General features: G+C 32.7%; 1 long non-coding RNA gene and 1 other non-coding gene across 2 annotated transcripts; both read right to left on the bottom strand.

The window, feature by feature from the left end:
- Positions 1 to 10,633: 10,633 nt before the first annotated feature.
- Positions 10,634 to 12,050, bottom strand: LOC125053239. Its single transcript, XR_007117550.1, has 2 exons — positions 11,626 to 12,050; positions 10,634 to 11,462 (listed from the first exon to the last, which is right to left on the bottom strand). It is a non-coding gene; the product is annotated as an uncharacterized LOC125053239 (long non-coding RNA).
- A 696-nt stretch (positions 12,051 to 12,746) lies between these two features.
- Positions 12,747 to 12,818, bottom strand: Trnag-ucc. The gene has a single exon. It is a non-coding gene; the product is annotated as a tRNA-Gly (tRNA).
- Positions 12,819 to 21,186: the final 8,368 nt, after the last annotated feature.

The following is a 21,186-nucleotide window of genomic DNA, read 5'->3' as shown; positions in this document are numbered from 1 at the left end:
GGTCAACATCTGTATGATATAAGTGTTTGCTAAATAGGCTTAATATAGGTGAGGTCTCCCTCACGCGCAAACAGCGATCAATGTCAAGGATCAATCATAAATCTAGTAGATCTTAAAAATAAGTAGTGTCCACACTACCTTTACATTACCATCTCAAGAACCGTCAGACTTATGTTGTTTCATTGATGTATTCATTTGTTTGTCGTTACGTTTAGCAGACGTTAATGGAATACAAGATTTATTAGAAAAGTATAAAACCTTCTTTTATGGGACAGGAGGAGGAACACTTAAAGTTGAGTGTTTACCGCCTCCATAGACACCTGCAACACCAGGAGGTTTGCAAGTTCGTTGCCGTCCTAAAAGGTGAGGCAAGAAGTTTATAAAAAAGCGCTCTGTCGTGGAATGCTTGACGTTAGGTGGAACGGATGAAATTTAACCACAGGTTAGAAAAGTTCCCCGGAAGGCTCTCATAAGATGAAGATGCATAGAGAGCCTACATCTCAGCAACGCCAAAGGATCTAGCCGATCGGAAAGAACAAGATGGTCGACGATTTGAGCCGCTGAGCTTTAAATGCGGTCAAAAGAAAGGAGCTGGTATTGAGGAGGTTCCCAGAGTTGGGAACAGTACTCCATGTGGCCGGATTTGTTGATTTACAGTGGCATAGGGGAACATTCTAAGTATATATAGAAAATTGAATCGGGAGCGTAAAGATATTCCATTATCTTAGTGCGAGTTATGACTCCCGTATCTCAAAGGAAATTCTTAGTGCTAGGTCTCTTTTCTGTATTACCCTTAACTCCCTTAAAAGGCATTAACTAATGGGGCATCAAATCGAGGTTACTTAACCTAAAAAGCTGTGCTTCGAATAATACATTGTACATATATTTTCTTTTTTAATTGTCTTTGTCACAAAGACTAATAAGTAGTTTAAACCAACCTAATTTACTAAAAGCATTAACATAAGAAAGCGTCCAATAACACTATTCATTTATTAAATTAATTATCTTCAGTTTAAGATTCATTTGTTTTGTTTACGCCTATTCCAGTCCGCGGTGGCCTACGTTTTATAACTTGTTCAAGCAATTGCGCGTTGCTACTTCAAAACGGTCATGGTAACGCTTTAGTGCAACCACCATATGAGCAGGCCCTTACCGGAACACTCTATAATACAGCGACAAGTTCAAGGGTCTGTTAGTGAACTTTCTCAACTCTTTCATTTTCCGTATGTGTGTCAAGTACTTACGTCCCTCGTCCCATTTACACCACATAATATCCTTAATCGAATGATTTATTTGTCGCTAAATTTTATGACATCGGAGACCCTTTATTGTTCCATTTCAATATGATCACATAATTAATGCGAATTGCAATCGTTTTGTTGTTTGTATTGGTTTATTTCTGTTGACGTTCTAGTACATACCTATTGTTGATAGACAAACGGATAAAAATTTATCATGGGACGTCGAGGCAGAATACAAAATTCTACATCGACGTTCGTCATTCTACAACTGAGCGTTTTTTAAGACAGTTGTGCCGTGGAGCACCAACTATGTGGAGCCACCGAGAAGAAGAGAGAAAGAGCGTAACAATTCTCAAAATTGCCAGTTGCGAGCCTCTGGCATTGAGAGTGTCCAGTGTGACATAAAGGCCGATTTACATTATCTTAGTGTTTAGGAGAGTGCTTTAGTACAACTTTTTAGGCAAGTTCTTTAGCGTAGCGTTTACTAAAGCAAGTAGCGTTTACATGTTTCAACTAAAGTACTATCCTATAGCACTCTCCTAAACACTAAGATAATGTAAATCGGCCATAACATCAGGTGAGCCTTCTGCCCGTTTGCCACCTGAATTATGAAAACAAAGGACGTTGCGCACAAGATACCACAAGACACACATTTATCATTAAACACTGACTGAATTTAGTCACATTATTAAATTATATTCCTACCTAATTGATTTATATGAATTTATTTTGATTTTTGGACATTAACTGAATTTGTGTTTCGAAATATCGCGGGCTACTCGCGATTTTCGATTGCGAGGAAGATGCATGGATTTTTCACACGTGTATTTCTTATATATTTCTTAAGTGTTTGATTGTATTCGTTTGATGTGTGATGTTTGAGAGTATAAATAAAATTTTACAAAATCTGTTACAAAAGTTTTTGGGTTTTATTCTTGTTTTGTTTAGTAATAAGTTTTCAATTGGATTAGTTATTAAGTTAGTGTAATAATCGAAAACAAGGTAAAAAATTATATAATAAAATTAGTAGTTAATAAATAATATGGTACTATTAAGTGGTACAGACTGAATGTTTTGACCTTATCAGTGTTGAGTGTTACTTCGGTTGACGTTCTAGTTCATACAATAATAACGGTTCCACTCGCAATAATTCGGTCGTATCACGATATTCTATCGTATCGAATCCAATTATAAGTATAAACACAAAAAGTATTATTGCTACTATTACTAGGAATCTGTTTTATCAGCTTTGCAGCGTAAAAAAGTATTTTTATGTAAAAACAAAACACATGAGTCAGAGTTTTGACCTTGCAACCTAAAATCAATATTTCATTATAAATGGTCCCCAAAGATAAAGTTTGACAAACGAGAGATAGTTTTTAAATTGATTCGAATTTTTTGCTTATGGTAATAAATTATTATAAAAAATGGGTCGCTTTTTTATCGGTTATATTTCATCGTTTAATAGATTTTAAAAAGAGTAGTTTCAATTCTAAAATTTGATTTAAATATATTAATGAAAGTTGGAGTAACCTTTAGAGCCGTATTACATATTATTAACAGTCCAAAGTAATTCCAATAACAAAAATATAATATTAAATTGTTATCGTATTTACATAACCACCGCTTTTTGAGAGAGTCGGTAATTAAAGTAATAAAGTAAATAAAGCAAATAAAATAAAGTAAATAAAGTAGTAGGTAATTAAACCTACTAATGTTGTTTACAACACTTTTGTTTACAAACGATTTTTACTCATACAAAGATATTTTTTCCCCTTGGTCCTTGAAAGATAGCCATTGACAGAGTCAGTTGGAAAAAGCTGGAGGCCTTTGCCCGTGAAGGGGTTCCGATCGACGGTACTGAAGGTAGCTAGGATATAGCATATATATGATAACAAGATAAAAATAATGTATAAAATGTAAAAAAGCTAAGCTGTATATTAGAATTTTTGGTATGATTGGAAATTAAACAGGCTTTATTATTATTTTTACAAAGATCTTAATCACACCTTTTATAACCATTGTGTAAAATGTAACAATCTAAAATTAGAGACTAAGATATTTAAACTGATCATATTATTAAACGCTAATTCATTTTTTTTTTGACAATTCACACCAATTGACCTAGTCCCATGCTAAGCTGGTGAAGCTTGTGTTATGGGTACTAGGCAACGGATATACATACATATTATAGATAGATAGACATATAGATACATATTTAAACACCCAAGACTTAAGCACAACACCAAATGCTCATCACATCGATGTTCGTCTCTGCCGGGGATCGAACCCGGGACCCATGGATTCTCAGTCAGGGGTACTAACCACTACACCAATGAGTCGTCACACTTTTGCGCACTAACAACCTAAAAAAATTGAATAATATGGTCTTTTTGAACAACGAAAAATCATTTACTTATTTATAAATGTTTCTGACACAACGCTTGCTTTTAAAAACTAATTAAACATCAAATGAATAATCCGAAACGAATGAACCAATTTTGATAAATTACTCGTCAATCAATTCGCGTCACTTGAGCGTGAGATGGGGTGATAAGTTGACATTCTTTTACGGTCCTCAACTTGTAACCGATGCTTGCAACATGCTGTTATTACAAAAATAATCTAAAAAAGGGGAATATCATAGGCATAACATTCGTGTCTGTACATATTTCCCATTAGTTAAAAATAGTCCTTTTCAATCCCAGAACTCCTTCTTATCTTAAAAAAAATGAATTTTAATTCTTGGGTCCTTGTAACTACAGATTACGCTCCTCTGATAAATTCATTTTGCATCGTTCTTACAGATATTCCTTCGTAGGCTTTTAGTCTTTTAGGCTCTTCACCATAAAGTTATGGAATTTGCTCCCAGATCCCATACTCTCTTAAATCTTCTACACACATCTAAAACTTATTCTTTCCATCTGTTTAAGTGTATTAAATAGTTAATCGTGACTTTTGATATTATTTTTTTTGTAATTGCAAATATATTATTTTAATGTGTTTTCGAAGCTAGCTTTTAGTTTTTTTATTTATTTTGGTTTTTAATTGTGTTTTTGTTAATTTAGTTATGCACTTTTTGAACTTAGTATTACTTTTTCCTTACTAGGGTTGCCTGGACAGTGACAAAGCCGCGCGTCTCATCCTTAATTTATGTTATCTGAATGTATATGTACCGAATATGTAATGCAACAAAGTGCTGATGAATAAATTAATAAGAATACATTTGCTATGTTGCTATGTATGCTACAATCTTACTATTGCTTTTTAAATACGTACGAATAAACTTCTTTAAAACTCCCTTTATTTTTGCAGTACAAAAAGTAGTGGAGATATCACGATATGTCAAAGAGTAATTGGATTTGCAATTACATTTGCTCAGCTTAAGAAGACGTGTCGAATCATTTCGCAACGTATGTATGATTTAAAATGCGGAGTAAATTTTGATATTTTAATCTAAAATTGCATCTATTTATATAATCTTTTTATATGTGACGCCAGTAGTTTTTTCTAACAAAACAATTTATTTAATAAAGTACGCCACATCATATACCTATGTAACATTATATACAGTATAAGTTTCAATCTATCTATTCTAAACTATATAACAATTTCGGTGAAAAAAAATCCAAAATAGCGAAGAAAAAATGAACTACAGATTTTAGTTTTTACCCGATGAATGCTTAACAATTTTTTTTTAATTGATCAGCCCACTACCAAACTGAATAATCAAACTCTGAATAGTGTTCATTCTGTTGTATTCGCAAAGAATACGAATGAGAAAACCCTGAACTCCTAGGTAATGCAGACAGAATTTTGAATATTTTGATTTTGACCCTAATTAATGCACGGATTAATGAACGACAATGTCAATTTTCTGTAAGTGGTAACTGTCTTGAACTATTTAACAGTTTGTATAACTAAACGCTGCGCCGGCTAGAGAACTCAAATTGTATTCAACCTTATAACCTTCTTTATGAGGGAAGCCGGTTGGTAGCCGTGCCGGTCTAAGACGGTTGCGCATTTAGATGAATACTGCATTAAGTTATTCTTTACAGTATATAGATGAGTTGAACAATGATGATGAAGATAATAAATAATAAATTTGCTAAGTCGCTGATGGTCCGGCCTATGAAATAATTTGGATTGATCTTTGAATACTTGCGAATGAAATCAACTTCGTAATAATTATGGTAACTTGTTGATACCTTGAGATGGAACGATTTTTTTGATGATTATATAAACCCCTGGAACCTCTGATATAGATCGTTTCTGTTACCATTTAAAAATGTTCCAGTAAAATTACTGGAACATTTTTAAATACACTATTTTTACTTTAATAATAAGATTTTATTCTCTACTTACTCTCATTACTTTCTCGTACTTTTGAAAGAACATATGAGAGTCATATCTTCCTAGTAAGTTGACGATTGATGTAATAACTGCAGATTCTCAAAGGAAGAGTTACAGCAAAACCGTCTTCGTCCTTTTGATGTTAAGTCTAATATCTCGTTACCTTTGAGTTACGTTTATCGCCGTCGTAAAACCCGAGTTTAAGCAACATTTAACATTATTGCCAGGTTCTACGTAAATACTTCTATATTTAGAATGAACTTGATATAGCCTATCCTGGTTTATGCAATTGATGGGAGTTATTATTAAATAAAAACCTTTCCTCTGGGTGCATTAAGGCTGCGTTACTCCGCTGTCTATGAAAATATTTTGATGATAATAATTAATCATTTAATTTATAACTTACAACTCACGACACCCATATCACGTTATTTTAATTTCAAAATTCAAAACAAAAAAATAACATTCTAAAGTCAATAATAAATTCTGTATTTATTTGTTCATTAGAATTTTTTTTCAAAGCTTTCTGGCTACTAAGCCAAACTCTAGTTTCAGACAAAGAAGTTGTGTCATTTAGGATGTTTCCCTATTACTTTATGTAACAACCTGTTTGTTAGATAAAAGCCGAGCCAATACTATGACATATTTTTAATATGTGGTAGCGCCCGCTTAAGCGCATGCACGATAATGTTGTACTTTGGCGCCATTTATAATTAAAGTAGCCTTTCACTCAATGTCATATTTCCCATTTTAAACGCACTCTAATATTATTCGATAACAACCACAATATATTAAGTTATTTTGTTAGAATCAAACTTATCTTAGTATGTTTTTAAGAAATGTGTGTTTAAAAGTCTTATATCCTTTATCTTGGGGTGTCCTTTGTTGACCCGCTTTGCTTTTAGCCGGCCTCTTTAAACGTAACTTACGATTAACACAATCTTAAAGTTTTTACTAGATTTTAGAAAAACGTGACCGAGATGCAATGACGGAGATTTTTTATCATATATGGATAAGCGGGAGACATCATACTTCGGATATTTAAAGACATATATTAAAGTAATGTTAATTTGGTTTTTATTTGGGATTGCCAGTGTCAAATAATTATTACTTGATTATTGAGTCAAACAATTGAAAGTGCAAAAATCAATATACAGAGGAAGAATGCTGTAAAACAAACGCGCACCTACATAAAGTATACATGCAGCCCCGTACCTGTCAAGTATATTTATTTACTTGTTATGTACAATAAGTATTTAAGCAAACAAAGTTGTATATCAGTGAGACGTGTTACATTATGTTAGTTTAAGCTTACGGCGTTAAGTCGCTTTAAAAGCTCACCTTAAACGCAATAAAACTTTGACGGGTAAAGCTTGTCCAACACTTGTTGCTATAATAACTTCAATGGCTCACCGACAAAATGTTACAACCATGAAGATAATTTGCAAAATAAATTCTTAATTATCAATATAAGAATAATTTTATAGTTACTATTAATAATATGGATGTCGAGAGTCATTGAATCTTTATTGTTTTGATAGTAATGATGTACTTTTTAATAAAAATCAAAATCAATAATTAATGTTAGGTATAGATAATTTAGACTAGATTTTTTAAACCTGAACATCTGTACTTTAAGTTTTTTGTACAGTAGGAAGGTACTTTATTAGTATAGTCATTCTTCAATTGGATCACAGCCCCAACTAACAGGATATAAACGACGCATTGAATTCCGCTCAACTAGCGGTGCAAGTTTATTGGTGTTGACAAAAAACCACTCATGCGCAATAGTTCGCATCTTATTGCTTATTGCCCTTTCTTTATGAAATATTGCTACATTGTGTTTATGCATTACAGTTCCTTAAACAAGCTGTTAAGGAGCACACGTTCATGTGAAAATTAATGTAAATAGATATGGATATTTCAGTCATACAGTATAGTAAAAATATCATTAGGATAAAATTAATATTTTGATATTATGTTTCAATGGGAGCCAATACCTCAATGGTCTGAGTAGACGAAGACGCGGCCCAGCTCACGTTGAGCCTTCATTAAAACGAAACTATTGCACGTGGCGTTTGATTATAATTGGTCAACAGTAGCTCTAGCATACGCAGACAAGCTAAATGTCATTTTAATTCATTGTTCAATCAGGATTTGGGATTCTTAGAGTTTTTATGGGTATTTTTCACTCGGTTTTCTTAAGTAGTAGAAAGTCTACTTTGGGTCGAGTCCAGTTCCTGGCTAGAGAAAATATGCTATTTGGAAATAGATATAGATACCTCAGATATAAATATTGGTTCATTTTGTATTCCTACATCACCAACAAGCAGTTACACAAAATGGCATAGGTAAGTGTTACTTGCGAACTAGTTTTAGGTACTTGCCAGTGGCTTTGTACTAACGATCTTTGCCCCCCCTTTAAGTGCTCGTTCAGACACGGCGGGAACCGCGCGATTGTCAGATCGTGCGGTTTGAACCGCAAAAATGTCGACTGTTCAAACATTGGCGGTTAGTTAGCGATCAGTTTCAAGATGGAAGTCGAAGAGTAACTAACGTGTCTGTGGTTGATAAAGAAAAGGCAGATTCAGAGAGGATCGACTGACACATGGTAAATTTGTAACACTATTGACTATTTGAGAATGTCAATAAAATCTTTTGATGAACTCATTGAACTAATCAGGGAAGATATTTCAAGCTCTGAAACACATAGGAGGGCAAGCGTGTTACCAGAAGAAAAACTCTCCACTTCATCAATAAATAACTCGGTGTCGAAGCGATAGCGAGCTCACGGTGCTCTTGTTATGACGTGTTAATCGCGCGGTGCCCGCAATGCTAATGAACGCTGAGTATGATCTTCATAGTAATAGAACCGCGCGGGAGTATCGCGATTCTATTTTCTGGCGGTTGGGTTGCGGAAACCGTGCGGTTTGATTAACCGCGCGGGTATGTCTGAACGATTACTTAATAACTCATACAAATAAGACCCGCGCGATTTCCATGCGATTCTCAAATCGCGCGGTTCCCGCCGTGTCTGAACGAGCAATAAGTCGTAAACCTGCAACAATAAAATGTCAATAAAAAATGAATAGTGTCAATAACTCAAAACTTATGTTATGTATGAAAAGGAGAAAGCTTTCACGTAGACAATGTTGCCAGATGACAACTACTTGTGAATTGCGTGAAAATTATAGTTTTTAGGCCAGTGGCTGTTTTGTTTTGCCATAGAAAGAGTTATAAAAACGTAACTGTTTATTACTTTAAGGTAAAAAGCGTAAAAAGTTGTAATAATTTCTAGATCTTTATTCTTTTCTTCGCAGAACAGATGTTTGATCAATTTAACTTTCTTCTAAAATAAATATGATTCTATTGAAACAAATATACGTTCACGAAAATAGCGTTTTTTAAATAATTTTTGAACTTCTCTATAGCCATAGTCTAGAATGTTATTCTTACATAAACCTACAGTAGGGCTGTATATACAAAAACAGTGATGTAAAATTGACTTTGATTTACGTGTTTGACAGTGTTCAGATAGTGATTTGACTTGTCAAATAATGTATAAGATCCGTGGCTTAAAAAAGGGTACCATTACCTCTTAAACACATTATTGAACCATAAGAACACTGTCTATTAAATTATTTTCAAAGAGTGATTATGTGAAAGATATAAAATAAGGATATCAGGCGTTCCATATTCGTAAAAATAACTGTTCCGCGAAAATATTTCTACCCTTCGACAGGTGGTGCAACCTCATTATTTTGATAAAATTCTAATTCTTCACTTCCTTTCTTCCCACAGAAGTCATTCTTACGGAAACTTCAAGTCATTTAACAGATGTTAAACCATTTTCTACCTTATAACCTTATAAATATTACTCAAAATAGAACGTATTTTAAAATAATGTCCTCCTTGCGTATACACCTGTTTTTGTAAGGTCACGTTTGTTTAACTAAAAAATATTAATAAAGAAAACAAAAATTACGTGTTTTGTTTGTGGCATTGCCTACTATTACGAATTATAAGAACTTAATATCGGTTCAGTAATTACTATGATGAGCATGGATAAAATTTAACTTCTGAAACGTTTTTGCGAATTCTAGGCGAAGTTAACTTAATGGTAAGATTACTAGTCAAGACTTTTTTAACTATTGAAATTACTTACGTATGTCAAAGTCCAATATTTTTGTAACATATGGGAGTCGACATATTTCAAAACTTAGCAACTATGAACGCGAACTTGAACAAAGAGAAATTGAAAAGAAAAAACGCATATCTCGTGTCTAGTTATGCTCTGTTTCTTAGGGTGAGATCTATAGTCCGCACTTGGACTTTACTCTGACTTAACTATCGAGCTAAGACACAGTCGGTATTTATAGAGCAAACTGCGAATCCCTCCCTAGTGTTGGCTTAGCTTAATCTCAAGTCCACGAAATCGACGACTTACCAAAAACTTTGACTATAAGCCTAACAAAAATAATGGCCTAAAATTTGCTCTACCATCATATCTTTTACTGGACTTTTTATTTTTGTCGGTTTTTAATGAACGGTGTTGCCATTTGGTATCAGAGTTCCATAGACTTTGGGAAAAATAGAATTTGAATTCAAAGAAATTTTAAATGATCTTGATAAATACCTATGAAATGCATGAAATAAAATAATTATACATTATTATGGTATCTATTGTTGTTTATTTACATTATTTATATAAGTGTTCAACCCCATTTTTGAGAGATCTTATAAATAACTGGTGTGATATCGTATCTGTCACCTGGCAGCCCTGGCATATTATAGTGACAACGAAATTCAAACTATAACCTAACCGATGACTCTCGCTTCACATCTGTTATTTTCGTTTCCCTGAATCTTCTACCATTTATTACCTGACTACCCTAAAAAATTTGAGATAGGAGTGGAACATATAAAATTAAAAAATCTGTTAGAAATAGAATTTCTTCAACAAAAATATAAATTAGTATTAGAAATATGTATTACACTCAAAAAAAGAATCAGAAAATAAATGTTTAAAATGAAACAAGTTTTGTTTTGATATTCTTTATTACCGAACAAATTACCTAGTTAAATTGTGCAATCACAGATTGCCGGAATGCTAGACCTGTAGGAGATCTTTCATTGTTTCTGTGTTACTCAACTTCTGCTGTCAGCAAGATCACCATCATCATAAGCATAGGGGATGCTTATGACTCTATATACCTATATTATGCAATACAGCACAAGCTATAATTATATATAACTAGTATATTTTGTCAATTTTGACTGTAGTCCTAGCTGTAAACATGGAAATTTCCTTTTCTACACTCCGAAAACCCTTTCAACAATATGCCTAGTTCTTATTTCAGAATAATTATAATTATTGTCAGCTCTTGTCGTTGGATATAAAAGTGTTGTTAACATGAAGTTAAGTGCCGGATAACCGCTGTCACCTACTAAAACTCCTTCTAGTTCACCATTTAGCAGCCTTGCATACGCCTGGCAGTTTCTAAATATCCTGCTGTCGTGTGAACTGCCAGGCCACCTGGTCACTATATCAAATATTTCCATATCAGGCCCTATTATTGCTTGCACATTTACAGAAAATTACCCTTTTTTATTTCTGTATGCTTCAGAGTGAGCGATACCTTTGGGTCTATTAATTTTTATATGGGTGCAGTCAATAGCTCTGATTATACTGTTTAGGTCATGGTGAGTATTAGATCTTATTAATTCTTCAAACTTCCTTTTGGCTGTGTTCATATTTCTTGGAAAATTTACAAATCTAGGAAGTAATTTACTCAACTCTGCAGAGACTTTATTTATAATTAAACAGACTGTAGATTGGCTTATTCTGTTCAGATCACCACACACCATCTGTAATGTCAATGAATTATTATTAGTTACATATATGTTATGTTTCTGAAAGTCAGAAGACAAATGTCTTCAACATATAATGTATTTAAAATCATTTGAGAATACATAGGTACCTATAATATTCAAATCGAAAAACCATACATATTTATGAACACAATATTACCTGAAAACATCCAGTTGCATTTTTATGCCTTAATGCAAAAAGTATTTGCAATTGCGGTAGGTTTGGCGATCCTCTGTTGTTATAAGGTTGCAAGTTTGTAATGATCAGTGGCAGGATCACATTTAATACCGTGTGTTTCAAAATACGGTTCCTTCTTTTGAATTCATTCTCACCGTACAGGATGGAAGGATTTTGGTTGTATTCGTTCCGAACATATACAACACTTTAGGCAAAATTTTCAATTGTTGATATTTGATACAAGTGCTCTGTTGCTGTTGTCAAAACAATGCGATCCGTTCTACGTAACAAAATTATTGTCATCTTTAAATAATTAATACATTTTCTAAAGGTTACTCGTAAATTTCTAGTTATTGCAATAATAAAATAAATGAATACATAAATAACAATAAATTGAAGATATATGTGTACCGTTTTAGATGTTTAAATATTTGTTATTGTTTACTTTTTTAAAGGATAATAAACAAAGTATTGCATGAACTGAAACATCAATTTGTATTTTGACATTTGCTGTCTTAGCTTGGGCTTAGCTTAATCTCACCGTTAAAATGTCTATAAATACGAAATCATAGTTTAACCTTAGTGTACACTAGGCAAAGTTTTTCGTAAGGTAAGTCTGAGCAAAGTCCAAGTGCGGACTATAGATCTCACCCTTAGTCTCCTAATATCAATATCAAGTATCGCCTGTTATAATAATCTACATTTAAGGTGAGTAGCAGAAAACCGAAGTTGTATTTTTGCAGGGAATTTAGGACCTCCGGGTAATAAACAATGTGGTAAATCTTATAAGAATATCATCGCGAATTACAATTGTATATATTTTCCATAAAGTATATTTGAAATTATTCTAAAAGCAATGAAATACAATTTGCCGCGTTACGACGAAATGTTTTAATTGATTGCCCAATATGTCCCCCAGTTCTTTGGATCTTACAAAACTTACGAGTCACTCTACTAAGAATCTATATCTGGATAAACCCATGTCAACAATGACATCATACTGTTTTAATATAATTTCTTAATGAACAGTTTAATTATAGACTAAAAATACCTTTAATAAAAAAGAAGAATCCTTTTCATAGTGACAGTTCCTAGCAAAAGTGTGCGTAGGCCGGGAATCGAACCCGGATCAACTGCTTGGAAGGCAACTATGCTGACCATTACACCACCAACGCTTGTGTAAGATCATGGAATTATAGAATTTATTATTAACTTACATATTTAATCAACTGTTACAAGAGTGACGTCAATGTCGATAACATAGATTATTAAAGAACTAGAATTTAGTATAATTAACACATTATTATTTTTTCTATAATTAAACAAACAACACTGCTAAAAAGATATATTTTAAGTTGGATGACAAGATGACACGATTCTTAATAAGAATTATATAATGCGTTAACATATTAATTAATTTACTATTCATTTACGTAATCTTATCAAAAATTCATTTTATTCATGAACAGAACAACACAATACAAACAATATATGTTATTAATGTTTAGATTTATGTTTGGGTGAAACAGGATTAACAAAACAAATAAAACATTATTTAATTGCCATCACGATATAATAGTATTATTATCATTTATTATTTACAATTGTAAAAACTATTTAAGGTGCTTAATAATACAGTATTTCTGTTGTAATGGAGTCTATGTTTATTTTTTAATTTAAGTCTAGTTTCACAAATTAAAAGTGATACGAGAATCAAAGAGATTATAGCGTCGAGTCAATTCCATAGTTTTGTGTTCCACAAAAAAAGTAGGCGCTATTTTTTTTATATATAACACAGATTTTGTTTTAACATGTATCCACATGTAAAACGCTAATCATCTATAACAAGGGAGCTAAGCTGCCTTTTTTATTGAGTCCCAGAAACCTTTTATTTCACGGATAGAGGCAAATATTTGTCGGCTTGTCATTGTCTTTGTTCTACCTGCTTCGAGCTATTTAAATTATAAATAAGGTTTTTGCCTCTAAAAGCTAGTTTTGATTTTTTAGCATATTGCTACTAAGCCAGCAGCATTAACTCTAAAATAATATATTATATGTAATTGTAATTTAAAATTACATTTTTAAGGTGCCTAATACTGGTTACAGCTACCGAGCTACTTTGAATAAGTTAAGTTATATGTCGCAATTTTATTAATAATGTCTGACCATAGCATTTGATGGTACTTTAGTCAATTTGAATACGTTTATTAATATAACTTATTTGAAATATGTTTTGTTGGGCAAATCGATGGGTTTTATTCATAACTAGCCGACCCGACAGACGTTGTCCTGTCTTAACTATGAATATTGATTTCAAATAATGAATTAAAAAATATTTCAGAAACAAAGTGTTTATTATTCTAATGCTTTATGTTATACAACATTCTTTGTTTGTTTTTCTGGCTCGCATATTATTATATTATCAATATAATAACTCCGATCGAAGCATTTATTTTGAACGATATTAATTTTTCTTACATCCTCTGACGATATTTGCAGCACGCATTCTGTCAATGTTGTGTTATGTCAAACGCCATAAGGTTACACCAAAAAGTTCGAATTGTATGGTGGTTAAGTATTCTTGAATTTTCTAATTTTCCGCGCAATTTTTTTCTTTTTTTTCTTTTATAAGAACCTTCTCCTGACAATTACAAACAAAAAAAAAATCTGACAAATCGGTCGAGCCGTTTTCATGTGATGTCGTGACAACGGAAAACGGGTTTCATTTTTATATATATAGATATGTCACTTAAGAGTGACAGAAGTGTACGGTTTAGAGTAAGCTTATAAATTACAGGGTAACACTGGATAAAATTATATTTACCGTGCAATATACAAGCATGTCCGATTCCTGACGTATCAGTTACTCAACAAGAAAAAAAAAACTTTATTTCAAAAATCTTATGATATTTAATATCATAATATGTAATATTAATAAATTTCCATTACAGTAGAACGAGCAGAGCGTCGAAAATCTATCGTTACACTTATGCATAGGTACTGAGATAAAAGCCATGATTACATTCAAAGCTATCAAATACTTTGTAACTTTTCACTATTTTATGGACTAAACTTTGTGTCATTTTACATTGTAACTTTTAAATCATTCTATTAAAAAGACCGTCAGAAAAATAATTTCGAATCTCAGACCAGAATACATTTCGGTTTAGTATCGCGAAAAACCGTTTATGTTTATATTATGTCTTCTTTGACAGTCAAAAAGTCAAAGTCAAGGAAGGTTCTCTCACGATTTCCTTCTAATTCTATTAGAAGGAAATCGTGAGAGAACCTTTTATCGATTTTATTCTCCGTAATAGTCGCGCGAAAATGTGCCCACGCCATGATGTATGGTGGTCGGGACTTCGCTAGAAACAATAATGCTTACAAATAATGCGAATAGTTTCGTCATAGAAGGCTCTATTAGTATTCAATTCGGGTAAGCTATTGTGTCGATATAAGACATAATATTCTCGCAATGACATACATTTCATTGGAATACAAGGTACAACTCCAAAAATTTCATTCTTGTAAATATGATTCTTTGTACGTGATGTGTTTGCTAAGCTATGACTAAGATTTGCTAGGCAAAACCAAAAAGAGATTTCGCATAATTTTTTAATTAAAATAAAACGTTTATACAATAAAGTAGTTTACTTTGAATGACTATAAAATTTCTATATTCGCGATTAATTCAATAAAAATATATTTCAATAAAACATCAAATCAAAATTTATTTATTCGTATAAAAAATCAGATTTCTAAATCTGTTTCATGACCATTTTTAAATCTAATAGGCAAGTAGGTGATCAGACTCCAGTGCCTGACACACGCACTTTTCGTTTCGACTTTTTGGGTCTAAGACATGTTGGTTTCCTCACGATGTTTTCCTTCACCGTTCGAGCAAATGTTAAAAGCGCACATAGAAAGAAAGTCCATTGGTGCACAGCCGGGGATCGAACCTATGAAATCAGGGATGAGAGTCACACGCTGAAGCCACTAGGCCAACACTGCTCTTTTTATTATTCGTATAGGTGACTAAATATACTTATCTATATTTAAAAACTAAAGAAAAAACTAATAAACAACTTGGTAAGTGCATCATTATTTTAAAAGAATCGCCATGCCGCGGAAGGCTGTATTAGATAGCTAATAACTAACTAACTTCCTACCCGTTTTTCTTGCATATTAAATCCAGGAAAAAGTTTAAATTTTATAGATAACTAGCAGACCGGCCAAGCTTTGCTGTGGCTAAGGTTTTTGTTATATTACATAGTAGCCAACTATTCAAGGGAACCGGTAGGAGAACACCAGCCATGGGGACCACCATGGTTTTTTGGTGGTTTGCCATTAATGGCCAAAATTAATAATGTATCATCAATCTATGATTATAACCAATCTTGGACTGATTCATATCTAAAGACCGATCTTCAATCTGCATGCCAATAAACATTTCTGCTATCCGATTGTTTATTTGACAAAAGATTGACAGCAATCTTTTGCGTGATCCTTGCCTCTCGACCGCGTTTCGTTCAATGCAATATGTTGTGTTCAAGCATACCAAAAGTTTGCTGTTTTTGGAACGAAATAAAATAAGTAAGACGAAAAGTAGGGTAAGTAGGGTCTGTTTCACAATGTATGGATAAAGTAGCAAATAGCTATGCAACGTTTTGTTTGTTTTTTTGTTACGAACAAATAAAGTTACAAAATTCTATAGAAAAACATAGAACCTTAACCTTTTTGTTGGTCATTTAATATTACTTGTAATGAAACGGGCTGTCATCGTCATATGGTATTTTTGTTTGTTAGGTTATTGAGTATTTTAGTACATATTATTACAAATATAAATTTTCTCTGAGTAGTTTGTGTATGTTGTTTTTGTGATTCGAGGTTGGTTCTTTAACTTAAAAAAATGTCTACGCAAAAACGTGAAAGAAGCGTCAATTTCAGCCGGGAAGAAGTTGACCTTCTAACTTCGCTTGTTGCTGACCATAAAAATATATTAGAAAATAAAAAGAGTGACTCAGTCACCTGGCAGGAGAAAGAGCAGTGCTGGAAGACGCTGGAGGCGCTGTTTAATAGCACAAGTGGGGTAAACTTTCGCAGTGCTAAAGCTTAAAGAGGGATACAAGAAAAAAGTCTGCCTTGAAACATGCTGAAACATATCGTACAGGAGGTGGCCCTAGTGCTGCTACTACTATCGAGGAAAAAGTCAAAGACATGATATTGTTGTCTGTCGAAGGAAATGAAAGTCAATTGAAAGGAAGAGCTTCTAAATAAGAGAAAGCAATGAGCATTTGAAGAGGAAGAAAGAGAGCATAAAAGAGAATTATGGGCCATAGAAAAAAATATATTGTTAAATAAATTAGGAAAATATTAGATTTTGTGCCTGGAGCGAGGATGTATTGTATTAAAAATTTCATATGAACTTCATATGAATTTCGCATTCATATGAACTGCAAAAGGTTATTCTTTACAGTATATAGACGAGTTGAACAATGATGATGAAGATAATAAACATGTATTTTTATTTAAATAAAAGCATTGAATTTTTATTTAATTTATCTCAAAAATGTTGTAATTTATAAAATATTATAGTAATAAAGCAAAATAATCACTTATAAGATTACTTCGTACACTTGCATTTCCCACGTTGTCAATTGCGCTTTGATCAATATCATCAGCTTGTTCATCTACTTGTTGCAGTAGTTCAAAATGTTCATCTCGCATATCAATAGCAATATTGTGCAACACTGCACATGCCACTATCACGGCTTGTACACGAGATACTTGAAGCAAAACCTTTTTTGACAAACCGATTTTTTCCAAACACCATATTATGTCCTTTCCACCACATTTCTGCTTCGTATTTGAGATTCGTTATAAAGATGTTCTGCTGGAGTCTTGAGGTTTTGAAATGGAGTTAGTAGGTAGTATCTATAGTAACAAATATTTTTGGTTGTAGCTAATATTTAAATTTTTTTTACAAAAGTTGATGAAAAGATGAAACCTGCAAGAAGTCATATATGATAGACATCACTTTGTGTAAAAGTGTCTCCAAAGCTTCTTTTGTTAAATGTGAATTCGGCGTCATTCAGGCCCTGGATATAATAAATTCTTGTCTTCTTATGTCTTCGCACAGAAGTACGTTGTCTTCTTCCAGCTTCAGAATTACTATCCCAATCGGATAATTGCATTTAAACTTCCAAATCACTATCACTAGAACTGGAAGATGACGAAGATGAATAAATTTTCCCAATGAATATTAAGTTAGGTCGCAATCCCAAACCCAAATCATACGAGTTTCACCGATAGCAATCCGAGATTGATTTGGCCAATCGAAGCACTGTCAAAATGGACAGATAGGTTGTTGGCATGAGTAAACATTCATTTTCATACAGAGGGCAATCTTCAATCTCTTATCCGCCCTCTGAACGATTGGTTGAATAATTAGATTGGTATCTCAGTCCATGTATTGAATATTGGCATGCTTTTCTTTAGAAATGGATTGAATTGTCAGTCTATGACAGCTAAAATTGGATTGAGATTGCATATTGGTTTTGGCCGTAAATTGTAGCGTATGTGAAACGTTGGTACTTTCAACACAGCGCCATCTGTTTGAATTGTGACTATCAAATAATAAACAAATATTTTGCAATAAAATAATATTGCGGGTATAAATTGAGATGTGAGCTATCCTATCTTTTAAGTTAGATCAAACTGCACACGGTGTGCAAATTTGATTGAAATCGGTTCGGTAGTTTAGGAGTCCATTGCGGACAAACAACGTGACACGTAATTTATATATATTAAGATATGAAAGTTAATGTAACTAGTTAAGGGCCGATTTATTTAAGAATTTTGAAATTCCGGAACTACAGTGTAAAGAAAAAGTTTTATGTTACATGAAATATTTGAAATTTGGCAACATTTACACTTGTAAAAATAAAGTTGAGACACGGCTAAAGAAAGCGAGTATCGAATTACAATGTTTTTAGAACATCAATCAACTTGAAATTTCTTTGAATATTGTGAAATTCGTGGTGGTTTTTTAAAATTATACATACTAGATTGATGCTTTTTGCTCATTAGATTGGTTTGGCTAGCGAGAAATAGTTCAATGAATACTATAAGATTATTTCAGTACCATGTATATCATAATTAGATTTTTCACGGGATAAAAACGAGTTTCTTTATCGTAATGACCTATTTGATAAGATTTTAAAAACCCTTTCAGATTATTTATAAGTGACTATGAAACCTACACAATTTTTTATTTTTATTTCTTTTAAGTATTGACGCTTCTCAAGGCAAGAAAGCATCGCACCAGTTCCTTATAAAGTACCATGCCAATCAATACGTTAACAAAAATCAAGTGTTTTCTCAATTTTCCAAATACACAGATATTCGTTCAAGAACAGTCTCCGACAAAATGAAACTCGGAAGTAATATTAGGTTTTGTAAAGCAAATACAATATTTAGTGCCATGGTACGTCATTGTCGATTCGACTAATCTGTGGCTGTTTTGTGTCACGTGACTCACATACAAAATCCTTTTGATCTTAAAACTTTTGGTACTTTGACTAAGCCAAGTTATTTATAGAGTAAAATAACGCTTTTTAAAGTCATGATCTATAGAGATTACTGTCAATCTCAATGTCAAAGGCTATTTTACGACATCTCGCGTGCAATGAAACGGCCCATAATAATCTTTCAATTAGAATTTTTATCATATCTAAAATTATAAATTACGTATATCAAAATTAGACTACGGAAACTAATGATTTATATAGAAAACTATATAAACACATATTACCTACATGATATTCTTAACTCCAGTGACCCTGTTTGAAGTTATCAATTCGTTTATGCACAAAATAGGAAATTCAAATGAATATCACAATTTTGGACTGAAATTGATACGAAATGTGTTAAAATTGGTCGGCATTATAAACAAAGCAGATCGTTTCGCTTAGTTAATTTCCAAATGAAGACCACACATTCGGCGCGCGTGTCAGACGTGTCAGAAGTAATCACCATCCCCACTAGTGGTTATATGAGTTAAGCTGTCATAAGAGAATGTTTTGGAAAAAAGCATTTCACTCTTTAGTTGTGTATAAACACATAATTTATTTAAATGGTTCATTGTGTATATGTACAAGTTATTTACATTTAAGTATAAGTAGCTAAATATACCACAATAAATGAGGAATATACAAGGTGTCTCAAAAGGAAGTCATATTTAGTTGATCGATTTAAAAAAAATTAAGCCGTGTATCAAAAAAAAATATTCTTTATTAAGTTACGCATTTTGGGAATTTATTTCTTAAAAATAATACCGTCAAATGTAGACCCTCGCATTCGCGGCACTCATTTAATCGAACAATAAAATTACTTATGACGGCTCGGCAGGTGGACTCAGTGATGGCTACCATTTCGTGACAGATATTTTCTTTCAGTTGCGCCAGAGAAGTTAGGCTTAGACTTTAGATTTAAGATAACCCCATAAGAAAAAAATTCCTTAGGGGTTAAATCGTGGGTAAACGTTCAAAAGCGCTCAGTTACCTGATTTAAACTTTCTTTTGAGACACCTGTTATAATAAATATATATTTTAATAATATACCTAGCTATATTATGTGAGTGAGTTTATGCGTGTACTCAATCGACTGAGTTCGTGGTCACCCTACAAAGCTCCCTGAAGCGAATATAATTTGTGAGAATGCACACTTTTTTAAATTATTTCGTTTACGAGAAAGTTAATTGTGGACCACCGGCCACGGCGACGATGAACAAATATTTTTTAGCCTTTTTCCCCAAAAATGCTTGTACAAAAACTTTCAAGAATGCGATTATGGAAAGCAATGTTACTAAAAAAACTACTATATCTATCGTTTAAATTTGTCTACTATAGACTTGATTTTTGTAAAAGAACATATCACTCTTTACGCATGTCAAGAGCCAAATACAATAATTGTTTTTGCAAAGAAAAGAAATTTAGAAAGATTTTTATGAAATTTAGATTATTTATTATTGTCTATGTGTATAGACTGTGATAATACTAAATACCATTCATAGGCTGAAGGCTCATTCAAGCGACGGATAATAGCCATCTCCTGAACAGGCATCTCACTTTACAGTCCGTGTTACTCGGGGAACCGGTGTGGTGTTTGGCCGTAAAGCAGCACCATCTGGATGTGTCGAATAATTAATTCGGCTTGTATGGGTATTATTATGAAAAAAAACAATTGTTCTTTAAACATCTGGTGTGATTGTGGTCAAACGTCTATTCAGTTCTGCTTAAGAAAAGTATGTACGTGATTGTTAATAGCAAACTACTCTTAAAATAAGTCTTATTTCCTAGTCATTTATGGTGACATTATAAGTACTATTGAGATATTTCCTTATGAATAATTACATTTTCAATTTTTCATCAAGGAAAATATTTAAATATTGTTACCACTTTATCCTCATCGTAAATCAATAAAAAAAAACACGTCACACGTACAGTCCAACACGTGCCATCCATTCATACACATTCCACCTAC

This window comes from Pieris napi, chromosome 10 (assembly GCF_905475465.1).
Source record: "Pieris napi chromosome 10, ilPieNapi1.2, whole genome shotgun sequence".
In the NCBI taxonomy this organism is placed as follows: Eukaryota; Metazoa; Arthropoda; class Insecta; order Lepidoptera; family Pieridae; genus Pieris; species Pieris napi.
This window is presented reverse-complemented; position numbering and strand designations above follow the sequence as displayed.